This window comes from Oryctolagus cuniculus, chromosome 11 (assembly GCF_051225735.1).
Source record: "Oryctolagus cuniculus isolate XC-2025 breed Fujian yellow rabbit chromosome 11, ASM5122573v1, whole genome shotgun sequence".
Classification (NCBI taxonomy): domain Eukaryota; kingdom Metazoa; phylum Chordata; class Mammalia; order Lagomorpha; family Leporidae; genus Oryctolagus; species Oryctolagus cuniculus.
The window spans coordinates 116,633,365-116,658,666 of NC_142877.1; the positions used below are offsets into that span (position 1 = coordinate 116,633,365).

Sequence of the window (25,302 nt, forward strand, 5' to 3'; positions counted from 1 at the left end):
TGTGGGGAAGGACTTCCCCCTGGGTGCTGTCCTAGGAAACTTTGAAGAATTTGGAGCTTTCGCCCCTTTACTGTCTGACTAATGCAGGCTAAATGTGTGTGGTGTTTTTTTTGTTTTTGTTTTTGTTTTTGTTTTTTGAAAGGCAGAGTTACAGAGAGGCAGAGAGAGAGAGAGAGAGATGTCTTCCATCTACTGGTTCACTTTCCAGATGGCCGCAACGGCTGGAGCTAGACCTATCCAGAGCCAGGAGCTTCTTCCTGGTCTCCCATGTGGGTGCAGGGGCCCAAGCACTTGGGCCATCCTCTGCTGCCTTCCCAGGCCATTAGCAGAGAGCTGGATCAGAAGTGGAGCAGCCGGGACTCGAACCGGCATCCATATGGGATACTGGCACTGCAGATGGCAGCTTTACCCACCATGCCCCAGTGCTGGCCCCTGAATGTGCATATTCTTAAGCAGCATTTACGAAGAAAAAGTTTCATATAACTGTTAGCCTATAGCTTTAAAAAAGTTTATTTATTTGAAAGGCAGGGTGACATGGAGGAGGGATCTTCACGTGCTGGTTCACGCCCCAAGTGCCTGGGGCTGGGCCAGGACAACACCAGGAGGCAGAAACTCCGTCCAGGTGTCCCACATGACTGGCAGGACTCAAGCACTTGGGCCATCCTTTGTTTCTCCCCAGACTCCTTAGCCGGCAGCTGGATGAGAAGTGGGGGGTGGGGACTGGTTCCCAGGCACCTTGGTGACGGGTTGCAGGTGTCCCGAGTGGTGGTGTGATAACCCGTGTGCCCCCGCACCCGCACCCGCCGTTCTTCCAAAGGGAAACAGGCTTTCTTGCCGGTGACCTTCAGACCTGTGCGGTGTTGATCTCTGACAGATCTGGAGTGCCACGCAAGACGCTGGAAGCCGTGCTCCGCGAGCGCACCGGCACCCTCGGTTTCCTGCGACATGTGTAGGCAAACAAGAAATGCCACCGCAGAAGGGGCCTGTGCACCTCGGGAATGGTGTTTCCCCATGAAGATAAATGGAAGGCAACAACCCCTGCAGGTTGTGAGACGGAGGACAGGACTGCTGCACGCTAAACAGACGAGGTCTCGCCCTGGTGTCTTTTCTTTCTACAGAAGGGACTGGAGGCAGTGCTGTGGCTGGGAAGAAAGACGAACTTGACTTGAGAAATGGGTTCGAGTCTCCGCTCTGGCACTCGGTTTAGCTCTCGGTTTAGCCAGGTCCTCTATGAAGTGCAAGGAACGGGGGCGGGCGCTGGTTGCAGTCCCAGCTGCCCTACTTCCAACCCAGCTCCCTGCTAACGTGCCTGGGAGAGCAGTGGAGGACGGCCCAGGGCTCTGGGCGCCTGCCAGCCCCGTGGGAGACCCAGATGAAGCTGCTGGCTTCCACCTGGCCCAGCCCCGGGCGCTGCAGCCATCTGGGGAGTGGACCAGCGGAGGCAAGACCTCTGTCCTCCCGCAACTCTGCCTTTTTAAAAGTGCGACGGATAAGATTCACCCAGCAAATGGGCGTTGTGAGAGACCCGGTGGGCTGCCCGAGGGCAGCGAGGTCACCGCGCCATACACGCCCCGGGGAGGGCAGTGCCTGGCCGGACTTCACCTTGCGTCTTCACGCCGGCTCCCGCAAGTGAGGACCCTGAATGTCTAGGGACTCAGCACCCAGGGACCGCGGCGGGCCTCTCCCCGACTCCCGGTCCGCCTCCTCCTGCTGTAAGCCCGGCGGCTGCGGCGCTGCCGCTGACCGCTGACCGCCGGCCGCCGGCCGCCGGCCGCCCGCGCCAGGGCGCCTACAGCCCCCAGCATGCCCCGCGCCGCCCGCGCGCGCGTGCGCAGAGGCGCCCCTGCGCGCTGACGGAGCGAGCCGAGGAGCCGCGAGGACACGGCGGGGTGGGCGCTGAGGTGGCAGCGGGGCAGGTGAGTGCGGGGCGGCCGAGGCGGGGACCGGCGCCGCACGTCCCCGCCCGGTGCGGCGCGCGGCAGCCTGGGCGGGCGGGCCTGCGGGGTCCGGCCCGGAGCGGCCGAGGCGGGGCCGCAGCCCACGCGCCCCGGCAGCTGGCGGCCGTGTTTCTGGGGCTGCCCCCGGCTGCGGGGACCTTTTTTTTTCCTTTTTCCCCTAAACGTGGCTGCCTCGGGCACACGGAGGGCCGCGGAGCGTTCCCCGGACTCAGCTCGGGGCGGACGAATGGGTGTCTCCCTCCCCGTCGGGGAAACCGAGGCGTCCGCCGGCCGGAGCACCCGGGCGGGTCGGGCTGGGGTCCTTCTGCGGGTCCGCGCGGCCTTTAGCCTGGGGGGGTGGGGGGTGTTTCCAGCCTCAGCGACGGGGACTGGCGGGGCCTCCGGCCGCCGCGAACGCGTGGGGTCGCAGGCTGGTCGATGCTTTTATTTTATTTTATTTTATTTTATTTTATTTTATTTTTTGGCGATATTTGGAGATGTTCTGGAATATTTTTTATCCTCCGTTCTTGTTCTTTCTTGTTACAAGTTCCTGGTCAAACTGTGACTCACGGAAACCGAATCTGGGGCTTGCTGGCCGGGAGCTGTGGGAGGGCGGGATTGAGTTTGCGGGCACGAACTCTTCCCGCGGCTTTTCCGCGTCGTCCGTGGCTGCAGCGTGTAGTCACGTCTGTCCACGCTCATTTCCGCTCTCCGCGGTTGATCGCGTCGGCCCCACGCGAAGGTGGGTGCGTGGCTGCCGCGCGTGGCGCTTTTTCATCAGCTCCCTGGGCTTGGTCCGGGCCTGCCCTTTGCAGGCGTAGGGGTGTGTGACGGAGAGGAGAGGGAGGCTCTGCCCTGTAGAAATGGATGGTCGCTGAGCCTGACCGTGACCAGACGCTAGCTAGAAAGGGTAGCAACGGAAACTCCTTCCAGCATGAAGCACGCGCCAGCTGTGGTCTCGGGAACTTGCCAGGGTGGTAGGGAGGGGAAAGACCCCAAGATCAGGGTGAAATGTGGGGGAAGAACGCAGGGATTATGACTTCTCACATGGAGGGAGGGGAAAGACCCCAAGATCAGGGTGAAATGGGAAAGAACTCAGGGATTATGACTTCTCACATGGAGGGAGGGGAAAGACCCCAAGATCAGGGTGAAATGTGGGGAAAGAACTCAGGGGATTGATTTCTCACATGGCCACCTTCCTGGGGCCAGAATGTGTCGCCACTTGGAAGCTTTTAAAACATCTGTTTGTGTTTTCAGTTTTTCCCTGTAGTTCTCTGGGAGGTTCTGGCAGGAGCCCGGAGCCTTGATGATTTCACACCAGTGTCAGGGCTCCTTCTCTAGATGGTCTGTTACTCAGGTGCTGACCTGGGGCGTTTCGCTCGCGGCCATCCTGAGCGTGTGCATCCTGGCGCGAGGCAGAGGGACTGCCGCGAAGGGTGGCACGCGGGGAAGAAACCAGGATCCTGCGTGTGTGCATCACACACTGCACGCACACTCCGACGGAGCTGCCCTGGGGCACAGGTGTGTGGGAGGAGTCAGGACACCTGTCCAGGTTCTTGCAGGTAGTGAGCAGTGACACCGGCCCTGGGTTCATTCCACCTACCGGGCACTGTGGTCGTCAGGGAGCTGGGCATCGTCGTCCGCAGTTTACACGTGTGTAAACGGAACACTGGCTGGTACACTTCCCCTTCAGATGACTGCCATTTCTCCTCCTCCTCTCTAGGTTTTCCTTAAAAAACAGATTATGCCTTTGTCTTCCATTTACCTTAGTTCATTGCAGTCTGGGATCTACCCTCAGCGCTGTTGAAATTGCTTTCATGAACTCCACTCAGCCACTTATTAAATACCTACTGTATTTTTGTTTGTGTACCAACTTCTGAGCTTAAAAAAGGTGGCTGAGATGTGATTGTTGGCTCAGAGGCTTTCAGGGGCTCAGGAGGAGAAGGAAGTGAGTGCATGACGCTACGTTAGCTGATGACAGGACGGGGCAGGCTGAGGGAGGAGCCTTTCCTTGAGAAGGCGACACTGGCTGGGACAGAAAGAAGCCTTCCGTTGTGCTAGACAGCGGTGTTAGGCTTACGTGGCTGTGTGTGTGCTTACAGCAGGTTGAGCCACCCCCTGCACCGCTCTGGAGTCCCCTCTGCGCTGCCTCCCGTCCAGCTCCCTGCTGGCGTGTCAGGCAAAGCAGCAGCCCCTGCCACCCCCGTGGGAGACCCAGAGAGGCTCCTGGCTCCCGCCTGGCTCAGCCCTGGCAGTTGTGGCCATTTAAGGGGTGGACCAGGAAGATCTCTCTCTCTCATCCTCTGTAATTCTGCTTCAGATAAATGAAATAAACTTTACAAAATAATAGTCCATAAAAAATTTAGGCTCATTATTTTATAGACACCATGAATGAGGACATTCATGTCTTTCTACTAGGCATAGTTAACTATTAATTGTGTCTTAACATTATGCCTCTCTTCCAGTTAACTGCCTGTTCTTGCTTTTGTAGATGTTTTCCTAAGTATTGTGTATATTTTGTATTTGTGTTTTTCTTTGTGCTAATTATGTGAACTGTTTTGGGAGGTTAACTTTTTTGGAATCAGATCATTCAATGTTTCAATAAGAGTAACATCAGAAATGAGATTGAGAAGACCAATTCAGTTATGAAATGACTTATTCTTAAAAATGGCGTGATTTTCAGTTAGAGCCAAGAGGGTTTGGTTTTGATATTCTTTTCCGACCAAAGTGCCGTGACTGAAGATTTATTTAGTTAGTTGAAAGGCAGAGAGATCTTTCACCTGCTGGTTCACTCTCCAAATAGCCACAGTGGCGAGAGCTGGGCCAGGCCAAAGCTAGGAACAAGGATCTCCTACCTGTTAGCAGGGAACTGGATCAGAAGCGGAGCAGCCAGGACTCGAACTGGTGTCCATATGGGATGCCGGCGCTGCAGGCGGTAGCTTAACCTGCCACACCACAGCTCCGTCCCTTATTCTTAGCTTTTTCTAAGTAGCTGGATAGCCAACATTCTTTTTTTTTTTCTTTTGGTGACAGGCAGAGTTAGACAGAGAGAGAGAGACAGAGAGAAAGGTCTTCCTTCCATTGGTTCACCCCCCAAATGGCTGCCATGGCTGGCGCACTGCACCGATCCAAAGCCAGGAGCCAGGTGCTTCTCCTGGTCTCCCATGGGGTGCAGGGCCCAAGCACTTGGGCCATCCTCCACTGCCTTCCCGGGCCACAGCAGAGAGCTGGACTGGAAGAGGAGCAACCGGGACAGAATCCAGCGCCCTGACCGGGACTAGAACCCGGGGTGCTGACGCCGCAGGCGGAGATCAGCCAAGTGAGCCATGGCGCTGGCCGGATAGCCAGCATTCTAAAGACAGGAAGCGAAAGTCATTTCCCTCTTCTCTTGTTTGAATTTCCTTTGTAAATATTCTTAATTTGTGTGACTTGAGGATAGGGTTAAAGTCCAAATACCACCTTTTTTTTTTTTTAATTATTACCTTTTGGAGACAGTTTAGCAGTTAGGAGTAACAACAGTGAAGGTCAAGTTCTGACTCTACCACTTTAAACCTTGATAACTTAAGAAAGTTCATATTTTTTATTTTTATTGAGTATGATTTACTTTTCACATAAAGTATTTAACATAGTATGTATGTTTTAAAATCCTTTTTTAATATTAATTTATTTGAAGGTGCTATGAGAGGGAGGGAGGTTTTCCATCTGCTGTTTCTCTTCCCAGTTGACAAGAGCGGGACCAGGCCAAAACCAGAGCCTGGAACTCCATCCAGCACTCCCACACGGGTGCAGGGGCCCAAGCACTTGGGCTGCCTTCCACCGCCTTCCCAGGTGCATCAGCGGGGAGCTGGTCAAAAGCAGGGGACCTGAGCCCACACTCTGAATGGGATGCCAGGGTCACAGCAGCAGCATAACCCACGCGGCCACACCGCCAGCCCTTCTTTTTATTGACAGAATTGTACATATTTATGGAGCACCATGCGATGTTTCCATACGTGTATACCTTGTATAATCAAATCAGAGTAAACAGCCTGTCAAACATTTCTTTGTGGTGAAAACATTCAAAATAATTTCTTGTAGCTTTTTTGAAAGACACAGTATGTCATCTGTTGGGGTGTGCAAGCAAAAGGAGAGACAGGACGCGGGAGCTCGACTTCCGGAAAGTGCCGTCTGGCCAGCCCAGCGTGGTTCCTTTATTGAGAGGATGTCAGCAGCCTCTTGTACAGCACACGCACGTATCCCTGTAACTCTAAGGTTTCTCTAAAACGTGTTTAGCAAGACAGATAAGCATCTCTGGGAAAGTGGCTGTGCGTCCTCGTGAAGCCAGCATCCCACGGGGCTCAGTGTTCTTGTTAGTGGGTCGTAACACCATCCTTAATCAGTCCCTGCAGTCAGTCACACCGTGTTCCAGGAGGACAATCTCTTCACTGGCGGAAATCTCGCTCTGCGGTCACCGTGATCTGTAGTCAGGCACTTGCAGCTGGATTCCAGGACCTGTTTCTCCTCAGCTCTGACTAGACCTGTGGATCATCCTCCCGCATCCCTCTCTCCCCTCCTCTCTCCACACCCCTAGTAACCGCTGTTTTACTCCCAGCCTCTGTGGTCCACTTTCTTAGATTCCACATGAGGGTGAGCTCGTGCAGTACTTTTCTCTCTGTGCCTAACTGTTTTCCCCTAACATAATGACCTCCAGGTCCTCCGTGTCAGAGCGGATGACAGGATTCTTCCTTTTATGGCTGCATAGTATCCCATTGTGTATAGACAGCACACTCTGCATTCTTCAGTTAATAGATATGTACTTTGTTTCCATTTCTTACCTAATGTAATGGTGCTGTAGTAAACATGGGATTTTAGATGTCTCTTCCATATCCTGATTTCATTTCTGTTGTATATGTACCTGGTAGTGGGACTGCTAGTGCGTATGGTAGTTCTGTTTTTTCAAGGTTTATTTATGGAGTGGGCATTGTGGTGCAGGGGTTAGCCAGCACTTGGGATGCCCACTTCCCATATTGGAGTGCCAGTTCCAGTCCCAGCCGCTCCATGCTTCCAGTACAGCTTCCTGCTAAAGTGCAATGCAGTGGAAGATGGCTCTCGCACTTGGTTCCTGCCTCCCATGTGGGAGATCCACATGGAGCTCCAGGCCCCTGGTTTCAGCCTGGAACCCCAGCCCCTGCAGCTGCACCCGTTTGGGGTGTGAACCAGCTGATGGAAGAGCTCTCCTTCCCTCTGCCCCCCACCTTTCAAATAAGTAAGTAAAATCTTTTAAAAATTTCATCACCATCACGAGGTTGGTGTTGTGGCATAGTAGGCTAAGTTGGCCTGTGGCGCCAACATCCCATTTGGATGCTGGTTCTAAGCCTAGCTGCTCCTCTTCTGATCCAGCACTCTGCTATGGCCTGGGAAGGCAGTGGAAGATGGCCCAAGTCCTTGGGCTCCTGTACCGGCATGGGAGACCTGGAAGAAGCTCCTGGCTCCTGGCTTCTGATTGGCCCTGTTCCAGCCATTGCAGCCATTTGAGGAGTGAACCAGTGAATGGAAGACCCCCGCCCCCTCTCTCTCCCTGTCTCCCTGTCTATGTCTGTAGCTCTACCTCTCAAATAAATAATAATTAAAAAAAAAAAAAAAAAAAAACTGAAAAAAAAATTCCCATCACTTGAGCCATCGCCTGCTGCCTCCGAGGCCAGAAGTTTGGAATCAGGAGCCAAAGCCAGGAATTGCACTTAGGCACCATGATGTGGAAAGTGGGCATTGCAACCACCGGGTCAGACTCCTGCTGCTATTTTTAATTTTTTAAGGAGGCTGCTTTTTTTAATTGTTTTTTATTTTTTTATTGTTTTCCAGACAAGCTGTGCTGTGTAACTCCTAATGACTCGTTTTCCTCACTTGGAAAAGTGGCATAATTACTGCAGCTACTTACAATAGTGGCTAATTTTATTGGATGTTGACTATATATGCCAGGCACAGTTCTTAAGGTTTTACTTGTATTAATTCACTTAATCCTCACAACAACACTGTGTTGGTATAATGCCCATTTACTGCTGATGCTGGGTAACCTGGCTCAGGGTCACATGAGTTGTTGCAGGAGTCATGTAGTCTGACTTCAGAGGTTGTACTGATAAACTCCTGCTTCACAGGCTTGTGTTGAAGAGGAAATAAATGTATGTCAAAGACTGACAAGCATTCATAAGTGTTTTACCTACACAAGCTCATAAAATATTTGCCCACATTTTCTTATTTGATTGTTGCAGGAACAACCAAGTGTTGTGACCATCACCAGCTTACGGATAGGAAACAGGCACAACTTTGGCCACACAGCAAGTGTGTGCAGTGCTTCGGCTTTGCTCTCCACCGTGTCTAGGTTATGTTGAATTTGAGGCATCACGTTTTGAGAGAGTTTAGTGCGTCTAAGTTGTGTTGTCCTGCCCAGCATCCAGACTGGATTCTTCTGGGAATGGCAGTTTAGTTTTACTTTGGGAATTAGTCCATCCCTGTCAGGTAGCAGATGTTAGGTGGATACTGCGTTTCCCCTTTAACTTGACTCTCAGGTTGGCTGACCTGTGACAAGTGTGACAAACAGTTGCAGCGCCTTCATCATGATCATGGGTTAATTCCTAATGGAACTACTCAGTTTTTTTTTTTTTTTTCGTAGATCTGCTTTTTCAGGTTTCTTGTAGTTTTCCCCATCTGATAACCCTGCAGTACATTCTTGGTTTCTGTGATTTTAGTTCCCCAAAGCCAGTTTTTGTGACTTGCAGCTGTGACTTCCCTAACTTTGTTAACCTTACATGAGGCCGTGTCTCTCAAGGAAGAGGTACAGGGGCTGCCATTGTGGCACAACAGGTTATGCTGCCACCTGCAGTGCGGCATCCCATGTGAATGCCAGTTCAAGTCCTGGCCGCTCCACTTCTGATCCAGCTACCTGCTAATTTGCCTGGGAACACAGCGGAAGATGGCCCAAGTACTTGGACCCCTGCCACCTACATGGGAGACTCGGATGGATTTCCTGGCTTCTGGCTCCTCTGTGATTTAATTATACGAGAAAGAGGAACTCTGTTAATTAAATATATTTTAAAGATTTTTTTTTTTAAGATTTATTTATTTATTTATTTGAAAGTCAGAGTTACACAGAGAAGAGGCAGAGAGAGAGAGAGGTCTTCCATCTCCTGGTTCACTCCCCAGATGACTGCAACAGCTGGAGCTGCGCGGATCTGAAGCCAGGAGCTTCCTCCAGGTCTCCCATGTGGGTGCAGGGGCGCAAGGACTTGGGCCATCTTCTACTGCTTTCCCAGGCCACAGCAGAGAGCTGGATCAGAAGTGGTGTAGTCAGGACTTGAACTGGCACCCATATGGGATGCAGGCACTGCAGGCAGCGGCTTTACCCGCTATGCCACAGTGCTGGCCCCAAATGTTTATTATCTGCTCCCTCTAAGGCCCTAAGTTCCTGTATTACTATAAAACTTCAAATATAAGTTGCTCAGTGGCTTTTTTTTTTTTTTTTTTTTTTTTGCCAGTTCTCAGGGATCTGTTTTCCTCAAAACCTCTCTGCTAATTTTTCTAACTACCCAAGTGGTGAGTTGCAATTAGCTAATCTGTATTTGTTTCATTTTCATTCCCAAGGGGGCTGATCCCCCCTTCCCCCCCGAGGAAATGACAAACGGTTTGGGCAGTTACTGTGCTTTTGCCTTCTTTCTTTCCTTGAAACACAGAGGGAAGTGGGAGCATGGGAGAGGGAGATCTTCCATCTGCTGGCTCACTCCACAGATGGCCACAAAAGCCAGAGCTGGGTCCGGCTGAAGCCAGGAGCCAGGAATTCCATCCACGTCTTCCAATTGGGGAGACTTGGGCCATCTTTTACTGCCTTCCCAAGAGCATTAGGGGGGAGCTGGATGGCCAGTGTAGCAGCCAGGACTTGAGCCAACACTGTAATACGGGCACAAGCGGCAGCGTAACCACTGTGCCGTGGACACCAGTCCCTGTGTTTGCCTCCTTTATCACCTCTGGAAGCTGCCAAGCTGCAAGTATTAGAGAATGAACCCGGGAGGGACTCAGGCAGCCAGAGATCCTTGAATGATAACTATCTCCCGTGAAGGCCGGCAGGCGGTGGCGTGATGGCGGCCTGCAGGAAAGGCAGACCCGTCCCTGGCCTGCTGGACTCCAGGCGGGGCTCCTGTTGCCCTGGTCCGTGTTCTGCCTGAGACAGGCACGCCTGAGTCTTGCCTACAGGAACACTATCTGTGGTCACAAATAAAATATTGACTCAGGGAAGGGAAAGCAGCCCGGCTGCAGCTCTGGTAGGAGCAGAAGTGGAGCTCAGCGCGGAGAGGGGTTACTGGAGTTACATACTCATGTCAGTCTGGGAGGGGGCAGCTGAAGTTTGCACGACACAGCTGGTCTTCCCCTCCGATGCCTTGGTGCTGAGCCAGGTAAAGGGTGATGGGAATAATAAGCATGTTTTGAGGGGGCAGTTTAGAAATTCAGTGCCACTAGCTTGCCTTGTCGTGGAGTTTAGTAGGGTCCAAGTTTCGAGGTTTCTTTACGTCGTGCTGAGTAATTCATTTCGCAGTGCTCTCTGAGCAAAGCAAGGTGCTTCCAGGATCAGAAGGAGTCTAAAGTGTCTGGAATCTAAAGCCTGTGAAAGGTGTTCAGCAGTGAGGCTGCAGGACTAGCAGGGGCCACTGGTCGTGCAGGGTCTTAGCCAAGTTAACAGACGTGGGCTTTTCCCTAAAGACAAAAAGAAGGAAAAGGTTTCTCAGAAGGGGAAGGAAATGATCGCTTGCTCTAGGATTTCTGCGGCTGCAGGGTGAGAGTAAATGGGGGAGAGAGCATGTCCGGAGGCAGAGGTCCCGGTTGAAAGATGTGACAATCATGCTGTTGAGAAATGATGACAGCCCCAGCTGGAGGTAGCAACAGATTGCAAGAGAAAAAAGGTTTCAGAAAGCATCAGAGAATGCCTGGTGGCTGGCAGGTGAGGGTGGAAAGACGGTATGTGCATTAAACCCACCCAGGCCCTGGGTGTAGGTTGTACTGGAAGCCCATGTTTGTGAGGATGGTGATGAGTTCATTGGGAGGCATGGCGGGTTGGAAGGATGTGCTGCTGTGAGATTTGGAGAGCTGTGTCTTGGCCTCATAAGTTGGGACTGTCTGCCCATGGGTGTTAGTGGAGCTGTGCGTGAACGGGAACCTCTGCAGAACTAGAGAAGAGTCAAGGACAGAGCGGGAATGCTTCTTAAGAACAGGCAGGGGGCCGGCGCCACGGCTCACTTGGTTGGCCCTCTGCCTGCGGTGCTGGCATCCCACGTGGGCGCCGGGTTCTAGTCCCGGTTGCTCCTCTTCCAGTCCAGCTCTCTGCTGTGGCCCGGGAGTGCAGTGGAGAATGGCCCAGGTGCTTGGGCCCTGCACCCGCATGGGAGACCAGGAGGAAGCACCTGGCTTCTGGCTTCAGATTGGCGCAGCGTCAGCTGTAACAGCCATTAGGGGAGTGAACCAATGGAAGGAAGACCTTTCTCTCTGACTCCGTCTCTCTCTCTCTCTCTCACTGTCTATAACTCTACCTGTAAATAAAAAGAAATGAAAAAAAAAAAAAAAGGAAAAACAAACAGGCATGAAATAAGAGAAGGGGCTGGCACTGTGGCGTAGCAGGTAAAGCCTCTGCCTGCAGTGTTGGCATCTCATAGGGGCACAGTTCGAGTCCTGACTGCTCCACTCCCCATCCAGCTCTCTGCTATGGCCTGGGAAAGCAGTAGAAGATGGCCCAAGTCCTTGGGCTCCTGCACCCATGTGGGAGAAACATGGAAGAAACTCCTGGCTCCTGCCTTTGGATTGGCGCAGCTCTGGCTTAGTGGCCATCTGTAGGGTGAACCAGCGGATAGACTTCTCTCTTTCTCTCCCGTCTCTGCCTCTCTCTAACTCTGCCTTTCAAATAAATAAATAAAACCTTTAAAAATAAAAAGAAATAAAAAGCGAAAATATAACCTTACATTGATCATTTCATAGAAACATTGACAGGAGTCAGTGCTGTGGCGCTGTGGGTTAAAGCCACAGCCTGCAGTGCCGGCATCCCATATGGACACCGGTTTGAGTCCTGGCTGCTCCTCTTCTGATCCAGCTCTCTGCTATGGCCTGGGAAAGCAGTAGAAGATGGCCCAAGTCCTTGGACCCCTGCACCAGCGTGGGAGACCCGGAAAAAACTCCTGGCTCCTGGCTTGGGATCAGCTCAGCTCTTTTTGTTGCAGTCATTTGGGGAGTGAACCAGTGAAATGGAAGACCTCTTCATCTTTACCTCTACCTCTACCTCTCTCTATAGCTCTTTCAAATAAATTTTAAAAATAATAATTAAAAAAAAACACTGACAAATCATCTGTGAAAAAAATCTGAACTTTGTTGCACTTCTTCATATTCATTTTATTTTTATGTTGAATTAAATAGAGACACACCCTAATCTCTCTTGTTTTATGGTTCTCTGAAGGTCTTTAAATTCTTTTCATGTTTAACTTTGTTTGAATAGGTTATGTATTAGCATGGTTCAGAATTCAAAAGGTTCCAGAAAATGTTAAAAGTCTCCCTACCACCTAGTTCCCCCCACACGTAGCCCTTTATATTTTATGTACAGTTTTCTTGCTTTTTTGCACGTTTCACATTTTTGCTGCTGCTTTTCACTGAGCAGTACTCACAGATCTTAGAGATCACTCCCTGTCACTGTACGAAGAGCTGGCCCATTATCTGTGACGGCTGTGCACTATTCCAGTTGCTAGATACACTGTAATTTGCTGAACTAGTTCCCTGTCTCCGTGTAGTCAGATTTTCTACATTCTGCTGTCTAATATTCTAAGTGCACTGATGCTGCTGGAGGGAGTTACCTTATATAAGGACTGTTTCGCTGAAGTGAGAATTTCTGGGCCAAAGGACCTCTAAAGGTTTTAGTTCAGGTCTGCTCATTCGAGCTCCTAGCACTTGGGAAGCTTGCAGTGAGCAGTAACAGTTACTAAGGTTAACATGTTACGGACAGGATGGTTGGGAGCACAACAGAGCAGGGAACCATGACACACACTAGAGGCAGGGCAGGTGTCAAGTCGTCTTGGAGGAGTCAGTGCTTGGCGGAAGTCAGGTAAGCGGAAGGCGTTATGTGCAGGGCAGAGGAGGATCCGTGAGGGTCACGTCACAGGACTGGAGAAGAGACAGTGGGGACTGTCTGGTCGGAGTCTGAACAGCAACTGCTGCCACATGTCAGGCATTGGGCTGGGGACAGGGTGTAGGGCAGAGAGATACATACAGATTACCATAGCATATGACATGGGGAATAGCAAGAGCCTGAGCAGAGAGAAATTCCACCGGGGGAAGGAGGTGGGGGGCATGGAAGTTGAAGGGAAGCCTCGTTCAGGGAGGCTGCATCTGAGCTACAGCTTGGAAGAAGAATGGTCACTGGAATTCAGTGGTTCCCAAAGTGTTTCCCTGGACCAACAGCATCCGTATCACATGGGGATTTGTAGGAAAGGCAGATTCTCAGGTCCCACTCAGACCTACTCATCGAATCCTGGGGTTAGGCTTTCACGTGATTCTGACAAACATGGCAGCTTGAGAACCTCAGTGGAGATCCTTTAAGGGAGAAGGAACGATTTTATAAAGACAAGGACCTGTGAAATACCGTGGCAGGGGCCAGCATCAGGATGCAGTGGGCTAAACCACCGTTATGAAATCCAAGTGTCAATTTGAGTCCCAGCTGCTCAGCTCCCTGCTAATGCGCTTGGGAAGGCAGCAGAAGATGGCCCAGGTGGCTTGGGCTACTGCCTCCCGTGTGGGAGACTTGGACGGAGTTCCTGGCTCCTGACTTGGCCATTGCGGTTATTTGGGGAGTGAACTATTGGATGGATGATCCCTCTCTCTCTCTGCCTCTCCCTTTCTGCCTGTAATTCTGCCTTTTAAATAAATACAATCTTTTTTTTTTTTAATATTATCTTCCACCCCTGTGGATCTTATCAAAGTATTTTCCCAAAGATAACCTGTCTGGGAATCATTCTGGAGCCAATTTTATTAAAATACTATTTTCTAATTGTTCTATAATTATAATAAATAGGAAAGTTTTTTTTTAAATATTTATTTATTTAACAGAGTTACAGAGAGGGGGAGAGAGGTCTTCCATCTGCTAGTTCATTCCCCAAATGGCCACAACAACTAGGGCTGAGCCAGGCTGAAGCCAGGAGATTCTTCTGGGTCTCCCACATGGGTGCAGAGTCCCAAGTACTTGAGCCATCCTCCACTGCCTTCCCAGACACATTAGCAGGGAGCAGGATAAGAAGTGGAACAGCCAAGATTCTTCGTTGCTGCCCATATAGGATGCTGGTTTCACATACAGCAGCTTTTTACCCACTATGCCACAGTGCCAGCCCCAATAAATATGGAGTTTTAAGTTTGGAGGTCATTAGGTTAATTGCTTCAGATGGCAGCCTATTAAACTAATGCCAATAATTTGTTGTTAACCTAATTTCATACTTGGAAAAATGCCCCTATTTGTGAAACTGACCCTATAAAGCAGAAAAAGCAAATTTTAAAATCCAAGTCCTCTCCCAAACAAGACAGGTATGTTGATTTCATTTTTAAGATTTTCAAAGGAAGAGCTCCTCACAGCGTAGTTTTTTTTTTTTTTTTTTTTTTTTTAAGTTTTATTTATTTATGAGGCAGAGATCTTCCATCCACTAATTCACTCCTTAAATGGCTGCAGTGCCAGAGGTGGGCCAATCCCAAGTCGGGAGCCAGGAGCTTCTTCCGGGTTTCCCATGTGGGTGCAGGGGCCCAAGCACTTGGGCCGCCTGCCACTGCCTTCCCATACTATTAGCAGGGAGCTGGATCAGAAGTGGAGCAGCCAGGACTGGAACCCGTATGGGATGCCAGCGCCACAGGTGGGGCGGCTTAGCCTGTCCACAGCACCAGCCCCATACAGCATGGTTTTATTGGAATAATAATTGCTGATACTTAATGCTTCTTTCAACAGATGACTAGATTAGTAAATTAAAGATTATGTGGCAGAGTTAAATAATGCATAATTATTGGGAAAAATATTGATAATGTTTGGTAGAGAAAGTTTAAAAAACAATCTCTGTAGGAAAAAATTAAAAGCGAATACACAAGAAGAAAATGATTTACTGGTATGTCAAACTTGTGGCAGGATCTTTATTTTGATTTTCATTAATGTTTTTACTGTAATTAAAAAACTCAGAAGCGTCTAGAATGTCCTTTCCTATGATAAATAGGAAATAGTTTATAATGTGTTTATAATCTAGAGATTTACAAATATTTTGCCTTGTAATTTAAATTCATCCTGCTATACTTTACATTAATACACTACAATAATACATCCTGCTGCATAACCCATTATGTTCCTTTACCTATGTATAGGACAACTATAAAGATTTTAATTGAGCAATAGATACATCATTTAAGGTCATTTTGAAATAAAGATTATGTTGTTGAATGATTCACAGAATTGAAAACTTTAGACTTAATGGGTTAAGATTATCATTTTGGGGCCGACGCTGTGGCTTAGTAGGCCAAGCCTCCACCTGCGTCCCATATGGGTGCCAGTTTATGTCCAGCTGCTCTTCTGATCCTGCTCTCTGATTATGGCCTGGGAAGGCATTGGAAGATGACCAGGTGCTTTGGCCCCTGCAACCGTGTGGGAGACCCGGAAGAAACGTCCTGGCTTCTGGCTTCAGATTGGCCCAGCTCCAACCATTGCTGCCATTTGGGGAGTGAACTATTAGTTGGAAAATCTCATTGTCCTTCTCTGTCTCTGCGACTCCACCTCTCAAATAATAAATTATCATTTATATTTGCATCCTGTGTTCAGTGGAGAAGTTGGCCGGCTCCGTGGGCATTTGCTCCCTATGCTCAGAAGTGCTGGGGAGAAACTTCTGAGCTAAGCCCTGACACCCCGTGTCCCACCTGAACCCAGTTCAGGTCTGGAAGCCTAGTGCCAGGCCTGGGGAGAAAACTTAGGCGACATGGGTGCATTTCTGTAAAAGTGAACTTGAAAACAGTGTTTTCTCCTTAGGGGCTATTTGCAAATTGTTGGACTTTTCTAATCTTGTTTGTAGACATCTCTTTTATTTCTTTCCTTTTTTTCTTTTTTTTAAGATTTATTTTATTTATTTCAAAGAGTTAGAGAAGTAGAGCCAGAGAGAGAAAGAGGTCTTCCATCCATCACTGGTTCACTTCCCAGACGGCCGCAACAGCCAGAACTGAGCTGATCAGGAGCCAGGAGCTTCTTCCAGGTCTCCCACATGGGTCCAGGGACCAAAGGACTTGGGCCATCTTCCACTGCTTTCCCAGGCCATAGAGAGTTAGATCGGAAGTGGAGCAGAACCAGTGACTCGAACCAGCGCCCATATGGGATGCCAGTGCTGCAGACTAGGGCTTTAACCTTTGCACCACAGCGCCTGCCCCTGTAGACATCTCTTTTCCTTCAAAATCCTTCCAGTAGTTTTTGCTCTTAAAGAGTATTTCACTTGAGTGTAATAGGAAGCTGCATTCAGACACCTGGGGTTTGATTAGTCTTTAAAACAAAAAATAGTAACTTGGAAACCTGAGTGTCAAAGTGTTGTCTTCTTTTTTCAGGGATTTCTTACATTTCTGTAGGCGGGGAGAATTGTTAAAGTAACTTGGAAAGTGGCAGACTACCTTTTAGCAGCTCAAGAAGCCAGTGACCACGCAGGTTGCTAAGATGTCAGATTCATGTGGCGCTGTTACTGAGGTGTTCATTACACTTGAGAATGAAAGAAATCCTTGTTACAGCTATATATCAGCTGTTTCTAATAGTTTGCACTTTTGTCATTTTGCTCTCCTTGGTTTGTGTAAACATCAAATCCCTATGGCGATAGCTGTTTGAGGAGTGATGGACAAAGGTACGACCCAGAGAAGCCGCATTGCTGTTTCATTTGTGCACCTCAGAAAAACCCAAGGAGAGTACATTTTTATTCTACTGTTTTATTACTCTAAAACGTAAAAAATTTTTTTTTAAGAATTGCTGTATTTATTTGAAAGAAGAGTTACAGAGAAATAGAGCCAGAGAGAGAGAGGCCTTCCATTCCACTGGTTCACTCCCCAAAATGACTGCAACAGACAGAGCTGAGCTGATCCGAAGCCAGGAGCCAGAAGCTTCTTCTGGGTCTCCCACGTGGGAGCAGGGGCCCAAGCACTTGGGCCATCTTCCGCTGCTTTCCCAGACCATAGCAGAGAGCTGGATTGGAAGAGGAGCAGCTGGGACATGAACTGGTGCCCATGTGGGATGCCGGCGTTGTAGGCTAGAGCTTTAACCCACTGTGCCACAGCACTGGCCCCAAAACTTTAAATTTTTTGTTTGTTTTTTTGACAGGCAGAATGGACAGTGAGAGAGACAAAGAGAGAGAAAGGTCTTCCTTTTGCCGTTGGCTCACCCTCCAGTGGCCGCCGCATTGAACAGCATGTATCAGTACTTTATTCCTTTATTACAGCTGAATAATATTCCATTGTGTGGATCTACATTTTTTCTATCCATTCACTAATTGGTGGATGTTTGGCTTGTTTCCACTTTTGACTCTCAAATAATATTGCTTTGAACATTTGGGTACAAGTTTTTAGGTGGTGTAATTATTTTTAAACATAGTATTTCTATGTTTCTTTTATGTTTCTTCTATGTTTCTCTGTTTTCAAGAAAAGATAACATTAAAAATCAAGGCAAATAAACTCCATATTTCTTCCTTCTGAACCATATTCCTTTTTGATATTATCTTCAACATGTGTGCATTATTTTTGAAGTGGTTGAAATGAATCAGTATTTTCACGTTGATGATTGCTTTTATTCTACCTACTTCTATTGGACTTCCACCTTTACCATTAAAATAAAAAGCTGCTGGGGCAGGTGTTTGGGCTAGTAACGAACCATGGGTTAAGATGCCTGTGTGCCACGTCTGGGTACCTAGGTTCAGTCCCAACTCTGGCCTCTGATTCCAGCTTCCTGCTAATGTGAACCCTGGGAGGCAGCAGGTGATGGCTCAAGTGGCTGAGTCCCTGCCAACCACAGCCATAGCCGTTGCAGGCGTTAGGGGAGAGCACCAGCAGATGGGAGCGCTCATGTTTCTTCTTCTCTTGTAAATAAAGAGTAAAAGCTTTTGTCAGGATCACTAACAGCCCACAGCTTGCCAAACCAAGGACCAATTCTCTGTCCTCATGTTGTTCAACCTCTGAATAACACGTGACACTGATGATCACTTCCTCCTTGTCTTATGAATGTTTTGTAATACCATAAAAATATTACAGATTGGGTGATGTTTATTTTTTTTTAAGATTGATTTATTTATTTGAAAGAGTTACACAGAGGAGAGGCAGAGAGAGAGAGAGAGGTCTTCCATCCACTGGTTCACTCCCCAGTTGGCCGCAACGGTTGGAGCCGCAGCAATCCGAAGCCAGGAGCTTCCTCCAGGTCTTCCCACACAAGTTCAGGGGCCCAAGGACTTGGACCATCTTCTGCTGCTTTCCCGGGCCATGGCAGAGAGCTGGATCAGAAGTGGAGCAGCCGGGACCCGAACCAGCGCCCATATGGGAGGCTGGTACTGCAGGCAGCAGCTTTATCTGCTGCGGCACAACGCTGGCCCCATGGTTTTTAAAGAATAGAGGCCGGCGCCGCGGCTCACTAGGCTAAACCTCCGCCTGCAGCGCCGGCACACCGGGTTCTAGTCTGGGTTGGGGTGCCGGATTCTGCCCTGGTCGCTCCTCTTCCAGGCCAGCTCTCTGCTGTGGCCCAGGAAGGCAGTGGAGGATGGCCCAAGTCCTTGGGCCCTGCACCTGCATGGGAGACCAGGAGAAGCACCTGGCTCCTGGCTTCGGATTGGCGCAGTGCGCCGGCCGCAATGCACCGGCTGCAGCAGCCACTTGGGAGGTAAACCAACGGAAAAAGGAAGACCTTTCTCTCTGTCTCTCTCTCTCACTGTCTAATTCTGCCAGTCGAAGAAAAAAAAAAATTATTGGGCCCATCATTGTAGCGTAGTGGGTAAAGCTGCCACCTGCAATGCCAGCATCCCATGTAGGCGCTGGTTTGAGTCCTGGCTGCTCCACTTCTGATCCAATTCTCTGTTATGGCCTAGGAAATCAGTGGAAGATGGCTCAAGTGGTCCTTGGGCACCTGCACCCGCATGGGAGACCTGGAGGAGACCCCTGGCTTCGGGTCAGCACAGCTCCAGCCATTGCGGCCAGTTGGGGAGTGAACCAGCAGATGGAAGACCTCTCGCTCTCTCTCACGCTCTCTCTCTGTCTGCTTCTCTTTCTCTGTTTATCTCTGACTTTGAAGTAAATAAATAAATCGTTAAAAGAAAAATAATGATTTTCCTTTCCTCCCACCTTCCCTCCCCCTCTCTCCTGCCCATCCCACCCTCCTTCCTTCTCCCTTTCTTAAAAAAAAAAAAAAAAAAAAAATTAGAAATTTGCCTTAGTTCTGGAGTCTGGGAAGTTCAAGACCCAGGCACTGGCCTTTGGAGTGGTGATGCCTTTGTGTGTGTGTGTGTGTGTGTGTGTATGTTTTTGTTATTTATTTGACAGGTAGAGTTATAGACAGTGGGAGAGACAGAGACAGAGAGAAAGGTCTTCCTTCCGTTGGTTCACCCCCCAAATGGCCGCTACGATCGGCGCTGTGCGGATCTGAAGCTAGGAGCCAGGTGCTCCTCCCTGGTCTCCCATGTGGGTGCAGGGACCCAAGCACCTGGGCCAGCTTCCATTGCCCTCCCGGGCCACGGCAGAGAGCTGGACTGGAAGAGGAGCAACCGGGACTAGAACCCGGCGCCCATGTGGGATGCCGGCACCGCAGGCAGAGGATTAGCCTAGTGAGCCACGGCGCCGGCCTCTCTGATGCCTTCTTGCTGCATCCTCGCCTGGCAGAAGCAGAAATGGACGAGAACCAACTCCCTTTGTCAAGTCCCGTTATAAGGCACCTCATCCCACTTGTGAGGGAGGAGGACCCTATTGGCCTAATTACCCCCTCCTTTTTTTTTTTTTTTTGCCCTTTTAGTATTTTATTTTATTTATTTTAAAGATTTATTTATTTACTTGAAAGAGTTACACAGGTAAAGAAGGAGAGGCAGAGAGAGAGAGAGAGGTCTCCCATCTGCTGGTTCACTGCCCAGATGACCATGACAGCTGGAGCTGCACCAATCCGAAGCCAGGAGCCAGAAGCTTCTTCCAGGTCTCCCATGCAGGTGCAGGGCCCAAGGACTTGGGCCATCTTCTGCTGCTTTCCCAGGCCATAGCAGAGAGCTGGATCAGAGTGGAGCATCCAGGAGGCAAACCGGCCCCCATATGGGATGCTGGCACTGCAGGCAGCGGCTTTACCCACTATGCCACAGTGCCAGTCCCCTAGTTATCCCTTAAAAGCCTCACCCCTCGTACTATCTCAGTAGCAACATCTGAATTTTGGAGAGTACATTCAACCCCTAACACTCCTTTGGGAAACACTTCTCTTGACCTCTACAGCACCACATGATACTCTTTCCTTCCATTTCACTGGACTCTTGTCAAATTTTATTTCTTGCCTAGCTCTAACTGTTGGGGTATTCCAGGGTTTAGTCCTCGGTCGCCTACTCTCCTTGGCAGTGACGTAGTCCTGCTGTGTGTTGATGACTTGCAGATTCACATCTCCAAGTCTTTTTTTTTTTTTTTTTTTAAGATTTATTTGAAAAGGTTATACAGAGAAGAAGAGGTGGGGGGGGGGTGTCTTTCATCTGCTAGTTCACTCTCCAATTGGCTGCAACAGCCGGAGCTGCACCCATCTAGAGCCAGGAGCTTGCTAGTAGCTTCTTCCGGATCTCCCATGCAGGTGCAGGAGCTCAAGGACTTGGGCCATCTTCCACTGCTTTCCCAGGCCATAGCAGAGAGCTGGATCGGAAGTGGGATGCTGGCACTGCAGGAAGCGGCTTTATCTGCTGTGGCACAGTGCTGGCCCCACATTTCCAGTTACGACTTCTGTGAACTCCATACTCAAATATGTACAACTGCCTTGTTGACGTCTCCACTTAGGGGTTTGACAGGCATCTCAACTTCACGTGGGCAAACCAGTTCCCTTGACTCACAGTGACATCTGACCTTCTTTGCTTTCTTTTGGAACACAGTTTGTCTTGCAGGAAATGGTTAAGACTGGCAAACTGCCTGTCCCTGGAGGCAGGGTCAGAGGGCTGGCACCTGTAAGCAGGGAGGCAGGGTCAGAGGGCTGGCACCTGTAAGCATGGGCATTTTTTTTCAAGGTTCCTTCTCATGCACTTCAGTCCTGCGTTTTGAGTTTCTGCCTCTCAGTGCCCCTGTGATAGTGGGAGGCCAGCTTCTGCCAACTTCAGATGGCTGCTATCTGGAAGATTTTCACGGTGCCCGTGGAAAAACCTGCCTGCCTAGCTTAGCCACATCACGTCCGGCTCCTGCTGGGAACTTGTGGGAGACTCCTGGGCAGCCCTTGGGAGAAGTGGCACCTGGGTGCTTGCACACGTACATGTATGTGATGTGTGTAGTTGTTTCATGATTGTGTATGTGTTTGTGTGTTTCACGCCAGGACCGAGTCTTGCAGACTTTTTTTTTTTTTTTTTTTTTTGACAGGCAGAGTTAGGCAGTGAGAGAGAGACAGAGAGAAAGGTCTTCCTTCCGTTGGTTCACTCCCCAAATGGCCGCTACGGCTGGTGCTGTGCGAATCCGAATCCAGGAGCCAGGTGCTTCCTTCTGGTCTCCCATGCGAGTGCCCTCGCAGGCCACGGCAGAGAGCTGGACTGGAAGAGGAGCGACTGGGACAGAATCCGGCTCCCCAACTGGGACTAGAACCCAGGGTGCTGGCGCCGCAGGTGGAGGATTAGCCAAGTGAACCGCAGCGCCGGCCTGCAGACTTTGTAAAATGCATTCAGAGTCACCATTTCTCAGTGTTCTCACTGTAGCAAAGCCAGCATCTTGTTTCATCTTGGCCACCGCAGTAGCCCCCTTGGGTCCGCTGCTTCCTGTCCTGTAGTGTTCACAGCGCAGCTGGAGAGAACTTGTCAAAACCCAAGTCGTTTTTGAGTTCACACTTCTGAGAGCCTCCCTTTCAGCTCACTGAGAATAAAATCCAAAGTCCCTGCCACGTTACCAGGCCCCTATATCCCCTGCCGGCTCTCTGTTTCCTACCGCTCATCCCCCATCCCCACCCAGCCCCTCCAGCCTGCTGCTGCACCTGCCAGGTTCCTGACTGGAAGGCTCTTCACGCCTGGGTCTGCTCCCCACTCAGGTGGCCCCCCGACTTGAGCCTTCACTTCCTTTTGGCCTTTGCTCAGATGTCACCTTGTCCTCAAAGAGCTTTTCCTCTCTTCTGATACTCTGAAGGTTAACACTGCTTTATTTTCTCTCCGTACTGTAATCATCACTACGGACTGTATTTTTCCCCTGTGGCATCCTAGCCCTTAGACTCACGCCTGGTGCAGTCATTGTTTCCTAAATGAATGAGTCAGTGGGAGGCCAGCTAAGGTCAGGAAACCAGAGCTGCTTCCTAGAGTGGTCTTCCCAGCTCATTTCCTCCATTTCAAGCAGCCTGTCGTCTTCTCAATTTCACTCTGTTCTTCCAGAAGAATCGAACACATCACTGCCTGTGGGGCAGTCACTGATGAGTAAGTGGGATGTGTTACGTTGTGATATGACATTGTCATTTTTTTGTTGGTTGTAATGAATGAGTATCAGCAGTTTGATGTGGTTCAATGTGAACAGCTTTTAGTGATCTTGCTGCATAGGGCTCAGATGTTAGTAACTTGCTAGAAATGTTAGGAGTCCCGATTGCCCGATACTTGCTGTGTGTCAGTGTGCCAAGGGCCTTACTTGCATCATCTCCCTTAATTCTCAAAATCACTACAAGACACAGGTTCTTATCTTATTCTATTCTATTTTGTGGATAAGAAAACAGATTCAGGGGCTGGCTGGCGTTGTGGCTTAGCAGGTAAAACCGCTGCCTGAGAGGCTGGCATCCGGTATGGGCTGCTCCACTCTGATCCAGCTTCCTGCTAATGGCCTGGGGAGAGCAGCAGAGGTGATGGAAATCAGAAATGGCAGTTACTGTGTCCACAGCAGCCCCGATCCTCTGTGCAACCTGCCACAGAACGTGGTGCTAGGGACTGGATAAATGAGGAGTGGGTGAGTGAGAAAGAAGCAGAGAGGAAAATCAAATGATGGCTTCAAGGTTTGTATCTAAGCTTCAAGGCTATCCTCTGCATTGGGATTAGAAGTGAAGATGTCTCCAGTTAGAGCCAGTTTCAAATCCCAACACTGCTGCTCCCCAACTGTTTAAAACCTTGGACAAGTTTACCTCCCTTCTTTGAATCTGTTTTCTCTTTCTTTCTTTCTTTCTTTGAAAGTCAGAGTTACAGAGAGCGGGAGGGAGAGAGAGGTCTTCCATCCATTGGTTCACTCTCAGATGGCCACAACAGCTGGAGCTTGGCCAGGCCAAAGCCAGGAGCCAGAAGCTTCTTACAGGTCTACCACATGGGTGCAGGGGCCCAAAATCTTGGGCCATCTTCTACTAGTTTCCCAGGCACATTAGTAGGGATCTGGATCAGAAGTGGAGTGGCCGGAACTCGAACCAGTACCCATATGGGATGCCAGCATTGCAGATGGTGGCTTTACCCACTATGCCACAGCACCAGCCCCTGAAAACAAAAGTTTTAAAATTTCTAGTTCAGTTCTTTTAATATAAAAATATGTAATGTAGGCCGGTGCCGCGGCTCACTAGGCTAATCCTCCACCTTGCGGCACCGGCACACCGGGTTCTAGTCCCAGTCGGGGCGCCGGATTCTGTCCCGGTTGCCCCTCTTCCAGGCCAGCTCTCTGCTGTGGCCAGGGAGTGCAGTGGAGGATGGCCCAAGTGCTTGGGCCCTGCACACCATGGGAGACCAGGATAAGTACCTGGCTCCTGCCTTCGGATCAGTGCGGTGCACCGGCTGCAGCACGCCAGCCGCGGTGGCCATTGGAGAGTGAACCAACGGCAAAGGAAGGCCTTTCTCTCTGTCTGTCTCACTGTCCACTCTGCCTGTAAAAAAAAAAAAAAAAGTAATGCTCCATCCAGGTCAGAATTCTTTTTCTTTTCTTTTCTTTTTTTTTTTGACAGGCAGAGTGGACAGTGAGAGAGAGAGACAGAGAGAAAGGTCTTCCTTTGCCGTTGGTTCACCCTCCAATGGCCGCCGCGGCCGGTGTACCACGCTGATCCGATGGCAAGAGCCAGGTACTTATCCTGGTCTCCCATGGGGTGCAGGGCCCAAGCACTTGGGCCATCCTCCATGCACTCCCTGGCCACAGCAGAGAGCTGGCCTGGAAGAGGGGCAACCGGGACAGAATCCGGTGCCCCGACTGGGACTAGAACCCGGTGTGCCGGTGCCGCAAGGTGGAGGATTAGCCTAGTGAGCCGCGGCGCCGGCCCCCAGGTCAGAATTCTAAGACCAGGCCCTGCATAAAGGCTACATTGAAGGAAGACATCTACATTCCATTATTATCTTCATCCAGAACAAACAAAGCCAGGGTGGCTGACCTGTGGGCAGCAGGCTCTGCACTGGTACTCAGAGGGCAGGTCTGGGCCGGGCCAGCCAGATTTGCGAGTGTGCCCTTTTCACAGTATCCACATCAGCTGCCTTGAAGGCATCATTTGGTTTTCCTCTCTGCTTCTCTCTCACTCACCCACTCCTTCTCATTTATCCAGTCCCTGGCACCACGTTCCGTGGCAGGTTGCACAGAGGATCGGGGCTGCTGTGGACACGGTAACTGCCATTTCTGATTTCCATCACCCAAGAACTGGCAGCTCTAGGGAAACATGATTTCAAAAACAAGAAGGCAGCTTGTCCTAAAACCTTTTCACCCACGTCTCATCATCAGCACCACCTCACGTTAATGTCAGCGAGTCTGCGCCTCTCCTTCCATGTTGGAATAGGAAGGCTCGGTAGTGAGGGAGATCAGAGCAGCAGCAGCAGTGTGGCTCTGTTGAAGCTCAGGCGAGGGATTCTTGTTGCAATGGAGAAGGAGGTCATACGTGAGAAGTTACAAGGTTAGAGGAAGCCCCTAGTACTAATACCTTCAATGATGCCTTTTTCTTCTTTTAATTGACATAATTCACAGACTATAAAAATTGTCCCATTTTTAAAGTGCAGAATTCAGTGGTTTTAGCATGTTCACCATGCTGGACAACTTTGCCACTATCCAGTTCTTGAATGTTTCCATCACCCCACATAGGACCCTCCACCAGCCACTGCAGCCCCTGTGTGTTCCTGTGTCTCTGAATCTGCCTCTTCTGGACATTTCACTTACACAGGTTCTTACAGTATTCATACTTTTGTGTCTGGTTTCTTTCACTTAGCACAGTTCTTTCTAG

General features: G+C 49.8%; 1 protein-coding gene across 38 annotated transcripts in view; it reads left to right on the plus strand.

The window, feature by feature from the left end:
- Positions 1 to 1,778: 1,778 nt before the first annotated feature.
- Positions 1,779 to 25,302, plus strand: part of SGSM3 (small G protein signaling modulator 3) — a 33,456-nt gene continuing 9,932 nt past the window's right edge. For 7 of the 38 annotated variants that reach the window (XM_070052969.2, XM_089308987.1, XM_089308976.1 and 4 more), the window contains exon 1: positions 1,779 to 1,916. The gene's annotated coding sequence lies outside the window, so the exon portion shown is untranslated. Of the gene's footprint in view, positions 1,917 to 17,298; positions 17,395 to 22,453; positions 22,565 to 25,163; positions 25,243 to 25,302 lie in introns of those variants that run through there. The other 31 variants (XM_089308986.1, XM_008275191.5, XM_089308985.1 and 28 more) reach the window with 16 other exon arrangements.